Source organism: Balaenoptera acutorostrata, chromosome 10 (assembly GCF_949987535.1).
Source record: "Balaenoptera acutorostrata chromosome 10, mBalAcu1.1, whole genome shotgun sequence".
NCBI classification, from domain to species: Eukaryota; Metazoa; Chordata; class Mammalia; order Artiodactyla; family Balaenopteridae; genus Balaenoptera; species Balaenoptera acutorostrata.
In genome coordinates this window covers 86,988,230-87,002,356 of record NC_080073.1, presented here as the reverse complement: position 1 = coordinate 87,002,356, position 14,127 = coordinate 86,988,230, and the positions used below count along the sequence as shown (strand labels likewise).

General features: G+C 43.2%; 2 protein-coding genes across 10 annotated transcripts in view; one reads left to right on the top strand and one right to left on the bottom strand.

The window, feature by feature from the left end:
• LOC102997685 (cytidine monophosphate-N-acetylneuraminic acid hydroxylase) overlaps positions 1–769 on the bottom strand; it is a 269,255-nt gene extending 268,486 nt beyond the window's left edge. The window contains exon 1 of the mRNA XM_057554267.1: positions 687–769. The gene's annotated coding sequence lies outside the window, so the exon portion shown is untranslated. The remainder of the gene's footprint in view (positions 1–686) is intronic.
• Positions 1–14,127, top strand: part of CARMIL1 (capping protein regulator and myosin 1 linker 1) — a 316,754-nt gene that overhangs the window by 99,254 nt on the left and 203,373 nt on the right. The gene's annotated exons all lie outside the window — the stretch shown is intronic.

Genomic DNA, 14,127 nt, shown 5'->3' with positions numbered 1-14,127 from the left:
TGAATGAATAACTTACATATTTAATGACAATTATAAATAGTACAAAAAAGAATAAGATAGTTGCATTTAAAAGAGAATTCTACTTTTTTGGAACCAAAGAGTGCTAATTTAATGAGATTCATTTTAGCAAGAGAGAGAGAAACACAAAGACACCCCTTCCGGCATAATCGTGCCTCTACCCCGTTCCCCTCTGAGATGACTCTGGGGTCAGCCTCCACTTTTTGCGGGCTCTGCCAGAGGCCTCTGTCCCTCTCCCTCCTAGTCTTGAGGGGCCGCACAGAGGAGAGTTTGGACCAGGGCTCCAGGGGTTCTATGTGGACAACTTGGAAAAGCAAAAGAACTTGGGGCTCCAGTCTGGGCTGATCCTTGGGCTGATCCTTGCGGTCATGCCATTCAAAGAAGGCAGAAGAGGGATCCTCTTGGCTGTGGAGCTGCGCTGCACGGGTATGTGTGTGTTCTGAGGGAGCAGGGGCCTGGGGGAAGGGGCCAACCACAGTTTGCTGCCTTGGGAGGGGAGGTGATGAGCTACAGAAATAGAAATCTAGAAACAGAGAGGCAGAGAGCTCCTGTCCCGCGCTGGGAAGTGGTCGATGCCAGACTGGGGTATCCGGCCTGTTTCTGGCATAGCTGGGGAGAGGGGAACGCTTGGGAGTGGTCGGGAGCCAAAAAATGAAGGGGTCACTTACAGTTTGCTGGTTCCTACCAAGGCAGGGAGGAGGAGGCATAGCCACACGGAGAACCCGTTGCTAATTTCTACATTAAAGGGCGGAGCAGCAACAGTGTTTGTGCTTGAGGGATGTCAGCTTTTCACTTCCTCCCATTGTGCTAAGGCTGGGTTTGGCTTAGAAAGCTCTGCCCCAAGTTTCACTTTATCTGGCAACTTTGAGCCATTGGGCACAATGTTCAGGTGGGGTTCTTTGAACAGGTGAGTGATGTTTCTGTGTTCCCAGAGCAAAACACTTCTCCACGTAGCAAATCTCATTTATCTGAAGTTTCCAGAAAGAAAAACATGCTCTATTTACAAAAATAGGTTTCCTCTCTTTGGCATGTCCTTTCATTATGCCTGCATTTTAAAGATAAGTTTCCTTCTGTTTAAATGGTCTATTAATTGTCAGTAAAATAACATGTGTTTTTTTCCTGTATTTTGTATGAAGTCTGTCCCGTCAGTACCCTGACCCACCTTTTGTAAATTGTTTCGTTTTGTGGACTTAACTCTATTGCTCTTTTGGCACAATCAAGGGCAAAATCAAGGTCTAGAGAGCCTTCGGACACCTGAAATCATTTATTGGAGTGGATTTTGCTTTTCCTGCATGCATTGCTAGAAATGACATTCCCAGCCTGTGGGAGCTGCAGAAAACTAGAGTCTTTCTGTAGTGAATTTTTCAGTAAAGAAGTTCTTCGAACACAGTAGGCAAAAGGCAGGGATGTCAGCGTTTGGCATTTCTACACCTTTCCTCTGCTAGGTTACCTTTTTCTTGTTCTATTTTTCTTTTTTTGGCAGGTGAGTTGGGGATTAGCTAGTAGATCTGTTTTAAGTGGGTCGAGGTGAGCTGCAAACAACAGATTTTCAGGTACTTCCCTTATAGGATATGACTATTAAATAGGAAGGATGTGTCTATTACGTGGTAGCTGTCAGGAATAAACAGACATAACAGAATTTTTATAATTGGAGTCACAGACTGTAGCAACTCTTTTTACCTTCTGAACTCTTGAGTTTTTGCAGCTGGAAAGGGGGTGAGGAAGAGCAGTAAACTTTGACTAGGATGGATATGGTCCCTGCTCCCAGGTACCTTACAGTCTGGTGGGGCTGTTAGATGTTACATATACAATTCCACCAATAATTAAAAGGTATTACTAAGGAAATGTGCAAATACTGTGAGAATATATGATCGGGAGACCTGCTGTAGTCTGGATTTTCTTAGGGAAGTTCTTTAGGTTGGGATTTGAAGGATGAGCAGGTGTGAATCATGTGAAGGTAAAGAAAGCGGGAAGGAAGAGCAGTTGGAGCAGAGGGTGGGGCAGGAGCTGTCCCCTTGGAGGGACCAAGTTCCAGTGTGGCTGGAACTGGAGGTGGGGGTGGGGAGGAGAGGGAGGGAAAGGAGGCTGCAGGTGGAAGCAGGGATCAGTGGAGTCATGCAGAGCCACTGGAGAGCTTAAGCAGAGAAGCGATAAGATAATGTTTGGGTTTCTAGAAGATCGCATCAAGATCCTATATGGGCAGCTGACTTGGTGAGGCAAGATGGGTCTGTGGGGAGGCTATGGCATGTGGTACAGGAGCAAGATGATGGTGGCTTGGAGTACAGTCATTGCACTGGAGCTGGAGAGAAGTGACTGGATTTAAGAGATATTTAGATTGCACTGAACTTGGTGAATGACTGAGGTAGGGAGTGACATTGACAATGCCTGGATTTCTGGCTTGAGAAACTGTATGGATGGCCATGACTTATTACTGAGCTCAAACTCTTAGAGGAGGAGCAGATAATGGAAGAAAGATCACATGCTGAGTTTAAGGTTCGGAGAGACATCCAAGTGGAGTTAGAGAGAGAGATCTGATGATCCAAGAATGATCTGGGCTGCACATGAACTTGGGATTCCTCTGAGATCCATTGAAGTCATGGGAGAGAATGGAAGGTGGCAGGGAGTGGGGAATGGATAGGAACAGGGAGGTGGGTGGACAAACCTGTGGAAAAGAGAATTCCAAGCTTGAGGGGCTGTGCCAGTGCTAAGGAAAAATCTCATTCAGCTGTGCCCAGTGCTAAGGAGAAATCTTGTTAGGAAATGTTAAGAACTGTACACGGGGCTCAGCAACAAAGAGGTGATTGGGACCTCAGTGGAGCTGTGGGGACAGAAGCCAATTTTGAACAGTAGAGTGAATTTGAGGCAGAAAAATGAAGACATGAGGTGCAGATCCTTTTTTGAGAAGTTGGGCTTAGAGGAAGGAGGGAGTTAGATGGAGCTACAAGAGGGGCGAAGATCCAGGATACAGATCTAGATCTTGGGATCCCTCTATCTGGATATTTACATATGGAATGGAAGGCATAGTTAGTCACTTAAAGTTCCTGCAAAGGTGGGCAGGATATAATCCAGAGCCCAGGTGAGGGGGTGGGCATTTACCTCCAGCAGTTCAGAAGAAGAGGAAGATGAGAGGACAGATGTAGCCGCAGGGCAGGCAGGTGTGGAGGGTTGGAGTGGGATGGTCGGCGGTACCATTCTGATGAAGTGTGTGTACTCAGTGGAGTAGGAGTGAAGTCGTCTTTCCAGATGCAGGAAGCGAAATCAGCTCGTGGGTTCGACCTGTTCTCCAGCTGCACTTGGCAGACGCCACTGCAAACCTGGAATAGGTGGCTGGGTGGGTTCATCCAGGGTTGAGGTTTTTCTCTGCGGGCGTAATGAAAGGATAGGGAACACACAGGCCGAAGGTATTAACAGTGGAGGAATGATTTCAGTGGGGTTTTAGTGGGATGAAGATGGGCTGGGAGGATGTAGGATGGTCAGTGACCTGGCAGGGTCAGGGGGCAAGTAACAGAGTGGCAGACCCAGCTGAGTAGAGGAAAAGATGCACATGCTTCGCTAACTGTAATGTGTGTATAAATCACCTGGGGATCTTATTAAACTGCAGATTCTGATGCAGTAGGTCTGGGAGTGGGGCCTCAGATTCTGCATTTCTAACAAGCTCCTAAGTCATGCCAGCCCCTCTGGCCCATGGGTCACACTGAAGGAGAAATTAGAAGGTTGTGGTCAGAGAGTGGGATGCATGAATTAGGAATCATAGAGCAGATAGACAGCACGGCCCAGGGAATGACTAAGTGGACCAAAAGGTCAAAGAATGAGAAGGCCACCTGATCACTGAGTCTTGCCGATGCATGACAATGATGCTGACACTTACTGTTGGCAACACTGCTCTGAGCACCTTGTGTATATCCTCACAACAGTCCCCAATAAGGTATGTATGATGACCCCTTATTTTACAGATGAGAAAGTGAGACACAGGGAGGCCATTCTCCACATCACCCACGCTTGTGAGTGGCAGAGTCAGGATTCAAACTGGGACAGTAGAACTCCAGTACATCTCCAGAGTCCAGTGCCCTTATGTGAATGGATGCATTACTGACCTCTGATCGCAGAAGTTGGAGAGGAGATGGTGTATAGAGATTTTTAGCCAGGTGTTAGCATCATCAGTGAGTAAAGTTAGGGTGTCTAAGAGAGTGCTAGGGTTTTTACAAGTTATCTCATTTAATCCTCACAACTGTCATATAGAGCTTATGCCATACCCATTTTACAGGTAAGAAAATTGAGACTCAGAGATTATATAATTGAAGTGGGGGAATTGGCAAGTGAATTCAAATTGGTCTGAGTCGAAAGCCCATTCTTTTTTTTTTTGAATTTTATTTATTTTTTTATACAGCAGGTTCTTATTATCTGTTTTATACATATTAGTGTATATGTGTCAATCCCAATCTCCCAATTCATCACACACACACACACACACACACACACATACACACACACACACCCCGCCCCCTGTCACTTTCCCCCCTTGGTGTCCATACGTTTGTTCTCTACATTTGTGTCTCTATTTCTGCCCTGCAGACTGGTTCATCTGTACCATTTTTCTAGGTTCCACATATATGCATTAATATACGATATTTATTTTTCTCTTTCTGACTTCACTCTGTATGAGTCTCTAGATCCATCCACATCTGTATAAATGACCCAATTTCGTTTCTTTTTCTGGTTGAGTAATATTCCATTGTATATATGTACCACATCTTCTTTATCCACTCACCTGTCGATGGGCATTTAGGTTGCTTCCATGACTTGGCTATTGTAAATAGTGCTGCAATGAACATTGGGGTGCATGTGTCTTTTTGAATTATGGTTTTCTCTGGGTATATGCCCAGTAGTAGGGTTGCTGAGTCATATGGTAATTCTGATTTTAGTTTTTTCAGGAACCTCCATATTTTTGTTTTTATTTCCATTTCTCTAGGAGGTGGGTCAAAAAAGACCTTGCTGTGATTTATGTCAAAGAGTGTTCTTCCTATGTTTTCCTCTAAGAGTTTTATAGTGTCTGGTCTTACATTTAGGTCTTGAATCCACTTTGAGTTTATTTTTGTGTATGGTGTTAGGGAGTGTTCTAATTTCATTCTTTTACATGTAGCTGTCCAGTTTTCCCAGCACCACTTATTGAAGAGACTGTCTTTTCTCCATTGTATATCCTTGCCTCCTTTGTCATAGATTAGTTGACCATAGGTACGTGGGTTTATCTTTGGGCTTTCTATCTTGTTCCATTGATCTGTTTCTGTTTTTGTGCCAGTACCATATTGTCTTGATTACTGTAGCTTTGTAGTATAGTCTGAAGTCTGGGAGTCTGATTCCTCCAGCTCCGTTTTTTCCCCTCAAGACTGCTTTGGCTATTCGGGGTCTTTTGTGTCTCCATACAAATTTTAAGATTTTTTGTTCTAGTTCTGTAAAAAAATGCCACTGGTAATTTGATAGGGATTGCATTGAATCTGTAGATTGCTTTGGGTAGTATAGTCATTTTCACAATATTGATTCTTCCCATCCAAGAACATGGTATATCTCTCCATCTGTGTCATCTTTGATTTCTTTCATCAGTGTCTTATAGTTTTCTGAGTACAGGTCTTTTACCTCCTTAGGTAGATTTATTCCTAGGTATTTTATTCTTTTTGTTGCAATGGTGAATGGGATTGTTTCCTTAATTTCTCTTTCAGATTTTTCATCATTAGTGTATAGGAATGCAAGAGATTTCTGTGCATTAATTTTGTATTTCTGCAACTTTACCAAATTCATTGATTAGCTCTAGTAGTTTTCTGGTGGCATCTTTTTTTTTTCTTTTTAACATCTTTATTGGAGTATAATTGCTTTACAATGGTGTGTTAGTTTCTGCTTTATAACCAAGTGAATCAGCTGTACATATACATATATCCCCATATCTCCTTCCTCTTGCGTCTCCCTCCCACCCCTCTAGGTGGTCACAAAGCACAGAGCTGATCTCTCTGTGCTGTGTGGCTGCTTCCCACTAGCTATCTATTTTACATTTGGTAGAGTATGTATGTCCATGCCTCTGGTGGCATCTTTAAGATTCTCTATGTATAGTATCATGTCATCTGCAAACAGTGACAGTTTTACTTCTTCTTTTCCAGTTTGTATTCCTTTTATTTCTTTTTGTTCTCTGATTGCCGTGGCTAGGACTTCCAAAACTATGTCGAATAATAGTGATGAGACTGGACATCCTTGTCTTGTTCCTGATCTAAGAGGAAATGCTTTCAGTTTTTCACCATTGAGAATGATGTTTGCTCTGGGTTTGTCGTATATGGCCTTTATTATACACACAGAGGTAGGTCCCCTCTGTGCCCACTTTCTGGAGCGCTCTTATCATAAATGGGTGTTGAATTTTGTCAAAAGCTTTTTCTGCATCTATTGAGATGATCATATGGTTTTTCTTCCTCAGTTTGTTAATATGGTGTATCACATTGATTGATTTGTGTATTTTGAAGAATCCATGCAACCCTGGGATAAATCCCACTCTATCATGGTGTATGATCCTTTTAATGTGTTGTTGGATTCTGTTTGCTAGCATTTTGTTGAGGATTTTTGCGTCTATATTCATCAATGATATTGGTCTGTAATTTTCTTTTTTTGTAGTGTCTTTGTCTGGTTTTGGTATCAGGGTGATGGTGGCCTCATAGAATGAGTTTGGGAGTGTTCCTTCCCCTGCAATTTTTTGGAAGAGTTTGAGAAGGATGGGTGTTAGCTCTTCTCTAAATGTTTGATAGAATTCACCTGTGAAGCCATCTGGTCCTGGACTTTTGTTTGTTGGAAGATATTTAATCACAGTTTCAATTTCATTACTTGTGATTGGTCTGTTCATATTTTCTATTTCTTCCTGTTCAGTCTTGGAAGGTTATACCTCTCTAAGAATTCGTCCATTTCTTCCAGGTTGTCCATTTTATTGGCATAGAGTTGCTTGTAGTAGTCTCTTATGATGTAAAGCCCATTCTTTCTCTATATCAGGTTTCACTACATTCCCATCCAGACATGAAAATTCTTTTCTAATTCTCAGATAGGCTGTAGTTAACATGGGAATAATCTCCCCCTGCACTGACTCAAGCTACATCCTGGAGATGATGTGTCGAGAACGGGATTCAGGGCGGGAGACAGGGCATCTGGGATTGTCTCTGTCCCTAACTAACAAGTTTGTACACGTCTCTGTAGGTCTCAGTTTTTTATCCCTGTAGATCACTTTCAGAGCTGTATTCTTTGAGGCCAGTTATAATGACTTCTTTTATATTAATGTGTGCTATAGGCTTAGCACTTGATAGGTAATCTCCAGTTCTTACACAAGGACAAATACTGTCTCCAAGTTAGAGGTGTGGATACTGCAGCCTGGAGATTTAAAGGAACTTACCTATGACCAGTCTGCTCACAAAATGCCAAAGCTGGGATTTTGTTGTCTCCAAAGCTCATGTTCTTGCCATCCTACCACGCTGCCTCAACCTTCTCATAACCTCATGGCGGATCATGCTTATAGGTGCAGATGGTGTCATAAACCAGTTTTTATCAAACTCTCAAAATCTGGACCCACAGAAGAAATGCATTTTATGTTGATTGTGAGTAACACCTCCCCATGTGTGCACACAGTCGTGTGCACACACACACACATGCATGTGTGCCATGAGCACACTGATATCTCTGAAACAGAAGTTTCATGAAACAATGCTCTGGTTTCTATTTGCAATGCATTTGATTTTCTTTTCACTTCCAGTTCAGTCTATTTTATTAATATGATTGTTAAACTCTCCTGAATTGATTTAACCAGCCACCAATGGGCTGCAGCCCTCAGTTTGAAAATTATGTGCATACCCGGATTTCTCAGTATAATCACTGCAAATCTTTTTTCTCCTCCTCTCCCTGTTTATCGTGGAATGTAATGAAGACTATCTCTCAATCTGATTATTTATGTAACAGTATTAAATCTAAGCCAATTCCCCCTACCATATGCCACCCACACTTCTGCAGAGTGGAGGAATATTTCATAAATTTGCTCTGAGAGCAGGAAAGAAAATGAGAACTTTTTTTCATTTGATGAAAATGGTAATTAACAAAAGGTGAAGAATAAGGAAGTGACATTTGTGCCTCCTTGGCTTGAGAAGATGGGGATCTAAGGGCCCCCCTTGTAGGCTGACAAGTTGAAATAGTGTAGGTTGGGGAGGGACCACAGCATGAGAATTCTGATAAAAGATGAATGAAACTTACTTCATGTTCCAGCTCTGCCGTATAGCTGGTTAACTAATATTACCACTGAACTTGTCCAAGGACATGTGTTTATTGGACTCCTTTATGTGCCAGGTCTCGTTCTGTGTACCTGTATTATCTCAGTAGGCGTATTGTCTCCATGTTTTTACAGGTGGGGTGATTAAGGCATGGAGAAGCTAAGTAACCTGCCCCAGGTCACACAGCTAGTAGTGAGTGGTCTAGCGGGGGTTCATACCCAGGCTTTCTGCCTCTGGAGCCCGTGGTCTCTGTCATTACGCCGTAACTGTTACGTGTCTTTCCTTTCAAGTAATTCTCTGTGGTCTTTATTGGGTGCCGTGCCCAGGATGGGGTTCTCGCTTCTGGGTTTTGAATCTTGAGAGGAATCATACATGGAAGAAAAGTGGCTGGAGTCCATTCACTCCATCAGGGCAGCCAGAAGGGACTCCTCACTAGTCCTTGCTTCTCAAATCTGTAGAGTTGATTTGGTTTCTGTCCCTCTTGAGCTCTGGTTTTTAATGAAAAACATTTTTATTTTTTATGTGTTATTATGAGAGCTACCCATTTCCTTTAAAAAATTTATTTGTGCTTAAATTCCATTGTTTGGAAAAAATAAAAAAAAAAAAAGCAAGCCCTGATAAATGCAGACAATTGTTTGACCCTTCCTGGTCTGTTTCCTCATCTATAAAATAAAGGAATTAGATACGCCTGTCTCCAGATTGCTTTTAACTTTGTGAATTTTCGCTAGAGTTAGGTTCTGGTGACTCATGACTTGTTCAAGGAGAGACTGGCTGGCCCTGTGTTAGGGAAGCAGGAGAAGTTTTGTTAACTGGCTTAATGGGACCTTTCCATTCATGTTGTATTTTTCTGTATTCTTTGAATGACTGTGATTCTACTGTTGGGGAATTCATTTAAACTATAAATATGACTGATGACTAGCAGACGTCCCTTTCCAAGCGTGCCCCATGCAGACCCATGAGACCCCAATGCTGAGAGGTCTGGGCAGAAACTCTGCCCCATGTAAGTGCCTTAACCTGACCTTCCTGGACCTGTGGGGCTGGTTCTAGGTGTTGGGCTCATCTTTACTCTTAGCCTAAGAGGTGGTCCCATTCCAGGGATTATGGTCACGCCATTATTCTGCCTTTAAAAATATGTTATCGTCATAGAATCAGTGCAGCTGGTTCCAGAATTTTGTTTTGGCCAGTGCTTTGAAAAGAAGATCTGAAATGTTAGTGACATCAAGAAGAATTGATGTTGTTTGGAAGTAGCCACATGTTCATCTGTGGGGGAAAATTAGAAACATTTGTTTTCTCTCACGCTTTGATAAAACCTTACAATTTGCAATAAAAGGACTGCAGGAAGAATGAAGCGATTGTGTCTGACAAGCTGTATGTAAACATGCCATTTCTGCTTAATGGCATAAATAACCAGGTGAAAAGAAATGGATTTACACAGGTGTTAGAGTACAAAGACTTCCCCCAAAACTAGATATCAGAAGACAAAAACCAAGCTCCAGTGACTTCCTTGCCCCCCCTATTGAGGGAGCATCTGTCCTTCCGGGGAGCAGGGGCCCAAGAAGGAATTGATTCCTCTCAGCAAATATTTACCGGCGATTTGCCATTCTTGGCAGTCCATGCGAAGCAAAGAGAAGAGGGGTCCTAGAACTGGGACAGTTCCACAGTGGGCCTAAGTCATGACCCAGAGTGTAGCAAGAGGTAAGTTAGACACCTATTCCAACCCCCTTATTTTACACTTGGGTGAATTGAGGTCCACAGAGACAGTAACTTGTTCAGAGTCAGGTCACTTGGCCAGCTTGAGGCCAAACCCAGGCTAAATCCAATAACTCTGTTCTTAGTGTAATACTATAATGGACATGTATAATATTATTATAATATTGTAATATAAATAATAACAAACACTAGCACTTTCCATATGCTGGCACTTTCTGTATGTTCTTCTCAGCACTTTACATATGTTCACTTATTGACACACAACTTATTTAACCCTCATGGCTCCATGAGGTGTACCTTGTTGCTCCCATTTTACAGAAGAGGAAACTGAGCCACTGAGAAGATTAAGTAGTTTGCCCCAAGTCACACAGATAGTAAATGGTGAAGCTTGGAAGCCCAGGCAACCCGACCCCAGAGTTTGTCCTCGAAACCACTATGCAAGGGGTCAGCAAACCTTTACTTTCTGTAAAGGAGCAGATAGTAAATATTTTTGGCTTTGTGAGGCATAAAAATCTCTGTTGCATCTGCTCAGCTCTGCCTTCATAGTGTGAAAGCAGCTGGAGATGATCCATTAACCATGGTTGGGGCTGTGTCCCAGTAAAACTTTATTTATAAAAAACAGGTGGGGCTGGATTTGTACTTTTCAGGACCTGCGCTGGACTGTGCTGCCTCCTAGTGTGGTGATCCAGTTTTATAAGGGATTTGGGGCCAGAAATTGCACTAAAACGATGTGTTGTTTTGTATTCCTTCTGGGTGAAGTGTCCTGCTTTGGCCAGGGAGGGTGAAGGTCATCAGAGCTGTGTGCAGTGGGTTGTTACGAGGCTCAGAGCCAGAGGGGCTTTTTATTCTTGCTCAACTTTCTGGGTGACCTTGCACAAGTCCCTTAGCATCTGTCACTCATAACTCTCCACAGCGGCACTAACAGTCCTCGCCACCTGCCCCTCTCCCTCCCCAAAGCTTGTGTCTTGGATTAATGAGGTCTGGGGGTTTGGAAGAGGGGAAACGTATTAAATGGCGCTCCTCATTTAGTTTGCTTGCAAATTAGAGAGCATTTGGGTGGTATAAGACCATTGGTCGAATGTTTGCCACGAAGAGCCCAGTTTTACAGGAAAGGCGCTTTTGGTAATGTGCAGGAGAGAATGTGGATTTAGGGGCCGTGAATTTACGGATTGCCTGTGCAGCGGTAGGCTTTAGGTAATGGAGTCCTAAAAGAGGGTGAAAGAGATACTTTTGTTTTTAGTAAGTGTGCCATGAGAGGATGCCATGGCCGACCTGGTTTTGTATCATTTCCATAAGGAAATTTAGGCTCCTCTGCTAAGCTATGAGTCTTAACAGTAGGGAGGATTTTTATAAATGTTTCCAAGTGAAATTTTGAAGTTAAAAGTTGAACCAAGAAGCCTCAAAGGGAACCAGGCTGCTGCTTGCATTTCAATGAAAGGGAGAGGAAATTCATTATAGAGGTTGAAAATGTGGTTTGCATGCTAAGACTCTTCTGGAAGAATGGGCCTCGCAGAGGAGGTGGGAGGGAAGTTCTAGCTTGCCCTTTGTGGTTAAGGTTCCTTGGCTCAGCACATATACTCCTTCTAATGCCCTCCACCCCCCTCCCCAACCCCCGTTTTTTTTAACTCTGCAAGGAAGTTCTTCTCCTTCAAGGTTAAAGGTATATATATTGAACTGAAAATGCCAGCCTAGGAGATGTCTCAGAATCATTGTTTCTGTTTTGCTGTTGTTTGTTTTGTTCTGTTGACAAAAACCATTATTTAAAAATTCAGTAGATGTTCATCTTACTTTGGGACTCTAAATTTAAGATTCTCTCACACCAATTATTTTGGTATATTCAGCAGAGACGTCTGGGTGCTGGGCTAGGGCTTTATCTACGTTTGTATTTTACTTAAAACAACAGTATTAGATTAGTCCTGCAGAGCAGTATTATTCTTGTTCTACAGGTGAGCAAACTGAGAAGTTAACTAACTCTGTCAGCGTTAAACAGCTAGAAAGCGGCAGAGCCAGAATTGGAATCTGTCTTCCTGATTCCAAAACCCCGACAAGTAGGGCAACCAAGCGTCCCAGTTTCCGGGAGGCAAGATCCTCAGAGCTAAAACCGGAAATGAAGATGTGGTCACCCCGCAAGGAAGATGCTTGCTATCCCTCGCACCAAGGTAGTGCACACTACCAGGAAACACTTCCCGATAAATCAAAGAGGAGTTTTCCTGCGCGATTTCCCCCCTCACCTGCTAGAAGCCATGTGTGTGTGTGTAAGACCTCCAAGGCCACAAATCCTAGGGCATCTTGGCCCCAAACAGGAAAGCTAGGAGATTGAGTTCTTTGGGATTCCCAGCATGAATGTGGCCCCATTTATTGGACCAGTTTGGGTTGATAAAACAAAAAGCACAATTCTTGGAATGGTAGCATTCATAGTTTTGCACACTTGCTTCAAAACATTGCTACGCTCTTGTGCTCACAAGTGGGCATGGTGTTGGGAAAGGCTGGGTCAGCATTGGAGAATTTCATCCCTTCAGCTCCATCCCCTTCAAGGCTTTCTAAGAACAGTCCTCATGCCTCTGGGGATCTGAGCTGATCACCAGAAATGGGGACCAGCCAGCACAAAGCTTCTGCCTTCAAAGCCTGGGTGTGTCTCTTTTCAAACAGATGATTTTGGCCTGTGTCCAACTTCTGAAGGACACTGTGTACTTACTCGGCCTTTAAAATATTTCTAAAGAAAGGGAGTTGGCATGCAGGGCCACAGATTGTGAGTGCTGTTGTTGCCAGAGTGAAAGCAGAAGTGATCATTAGAACCTCATGTATCTACATATGGACAAGGGATTGCTCTGTACTCGAAAGGTGAATCCTTGTGAACACCCTAGGCTTTTTTCCTCTCTTTTAAAAAATATATTGAGCCAGTTAATACCTTGTCAGTGGCCCCTAGAAACCCCCTGGTGACTTTCCAGGAGAGGGCAGATCAAGAGAAGCCAAGATGCCTTGGCTGCTTGTGGGAGACGTTATTCTCCAAAACGTGACACTTGTAAACGGGCGGAAAGGCCAGCCTGCGCCTCGTGCTGGTGATTGCTGCCGTGTGTCAGTTATGTGGGTGCCTGTTTTGAGATTAGTTTTTGGTAACTAGATTCACACAGGGGACCTTGTAATCACTTAATTACTGATGTGCTCATTGTATAATAATGTCAAAAGGTGTCTTGTCATTTTTATTTCGTGGTTTTTTCAAGTTTCTCTGTGACTATGTTCCAAATGAAATACTCTTTGAGAACGCAGTATTTCTTCTGTGATGGGTGCCTGTTGTTTTGCAATGGGCATAAATAAGATATAAGCTCTCAGTGATTAGCAGAGAGAAAGCGCTGGGAAATGGGGGCAGAGTGAAGGGGGTGGGGAGCCAGAAGAGGGAAAAGAGAATGAGAAGATGGGTTGGGGCATGGGGGGATAGCGGAGGCCATAGCAGAGAGAAGGGATTGGAGGGAGGGGTGGGGAACAGGCAAGGAGAGACACAGATAAGCTGAGAGATACACAGGTAGAATCAAGTAGACAGATCCAAATAGAGACTCACAGAGATTAACCTATGATCAGAGAGAGACGGAGACAGACAGATAGACACTGGTCTGGACAGACAGTAGAGACTGGTCCTTGTTCTTATGATATGCAAATATCCATCATCTTATTGATGACGGTTTTACCCGTTTGCTTCTTTCTGGCTTTAAAGCTCTATGACTCATCTGTGTTTGCATGTGTGCAGACTATTGAGGAAGCTGGTTCTTGGACAGGTGAGATTTGAGAGCCCTTATAAGTAATTAGCACAATCTCTGGGGCCAGACCATCTGGGTTCAAATCCCAGCTCTGCCACCTGCTTGCTAGGGCAAGTTATATACTCTCTGTGTGTCTCAGTTTCTTCTTCTTAAAATGAGGTTAATTATAGTATCTAGCCCATAGGCTGCTGTGAGGATTAAAGGAGATGATGTATGCAAACCTATGAGAACATGGTACCCAACATGTATTGGCTGGTATTACTACTGTGCTTGTAAAATGATCCTGGATGTTGTAGGACCAGTTTTCCTTTGAGGGAATGTTCACAGAGCTAAACATATTTTTCTGACTACTGAGAGGCTGTGTGTTCCTG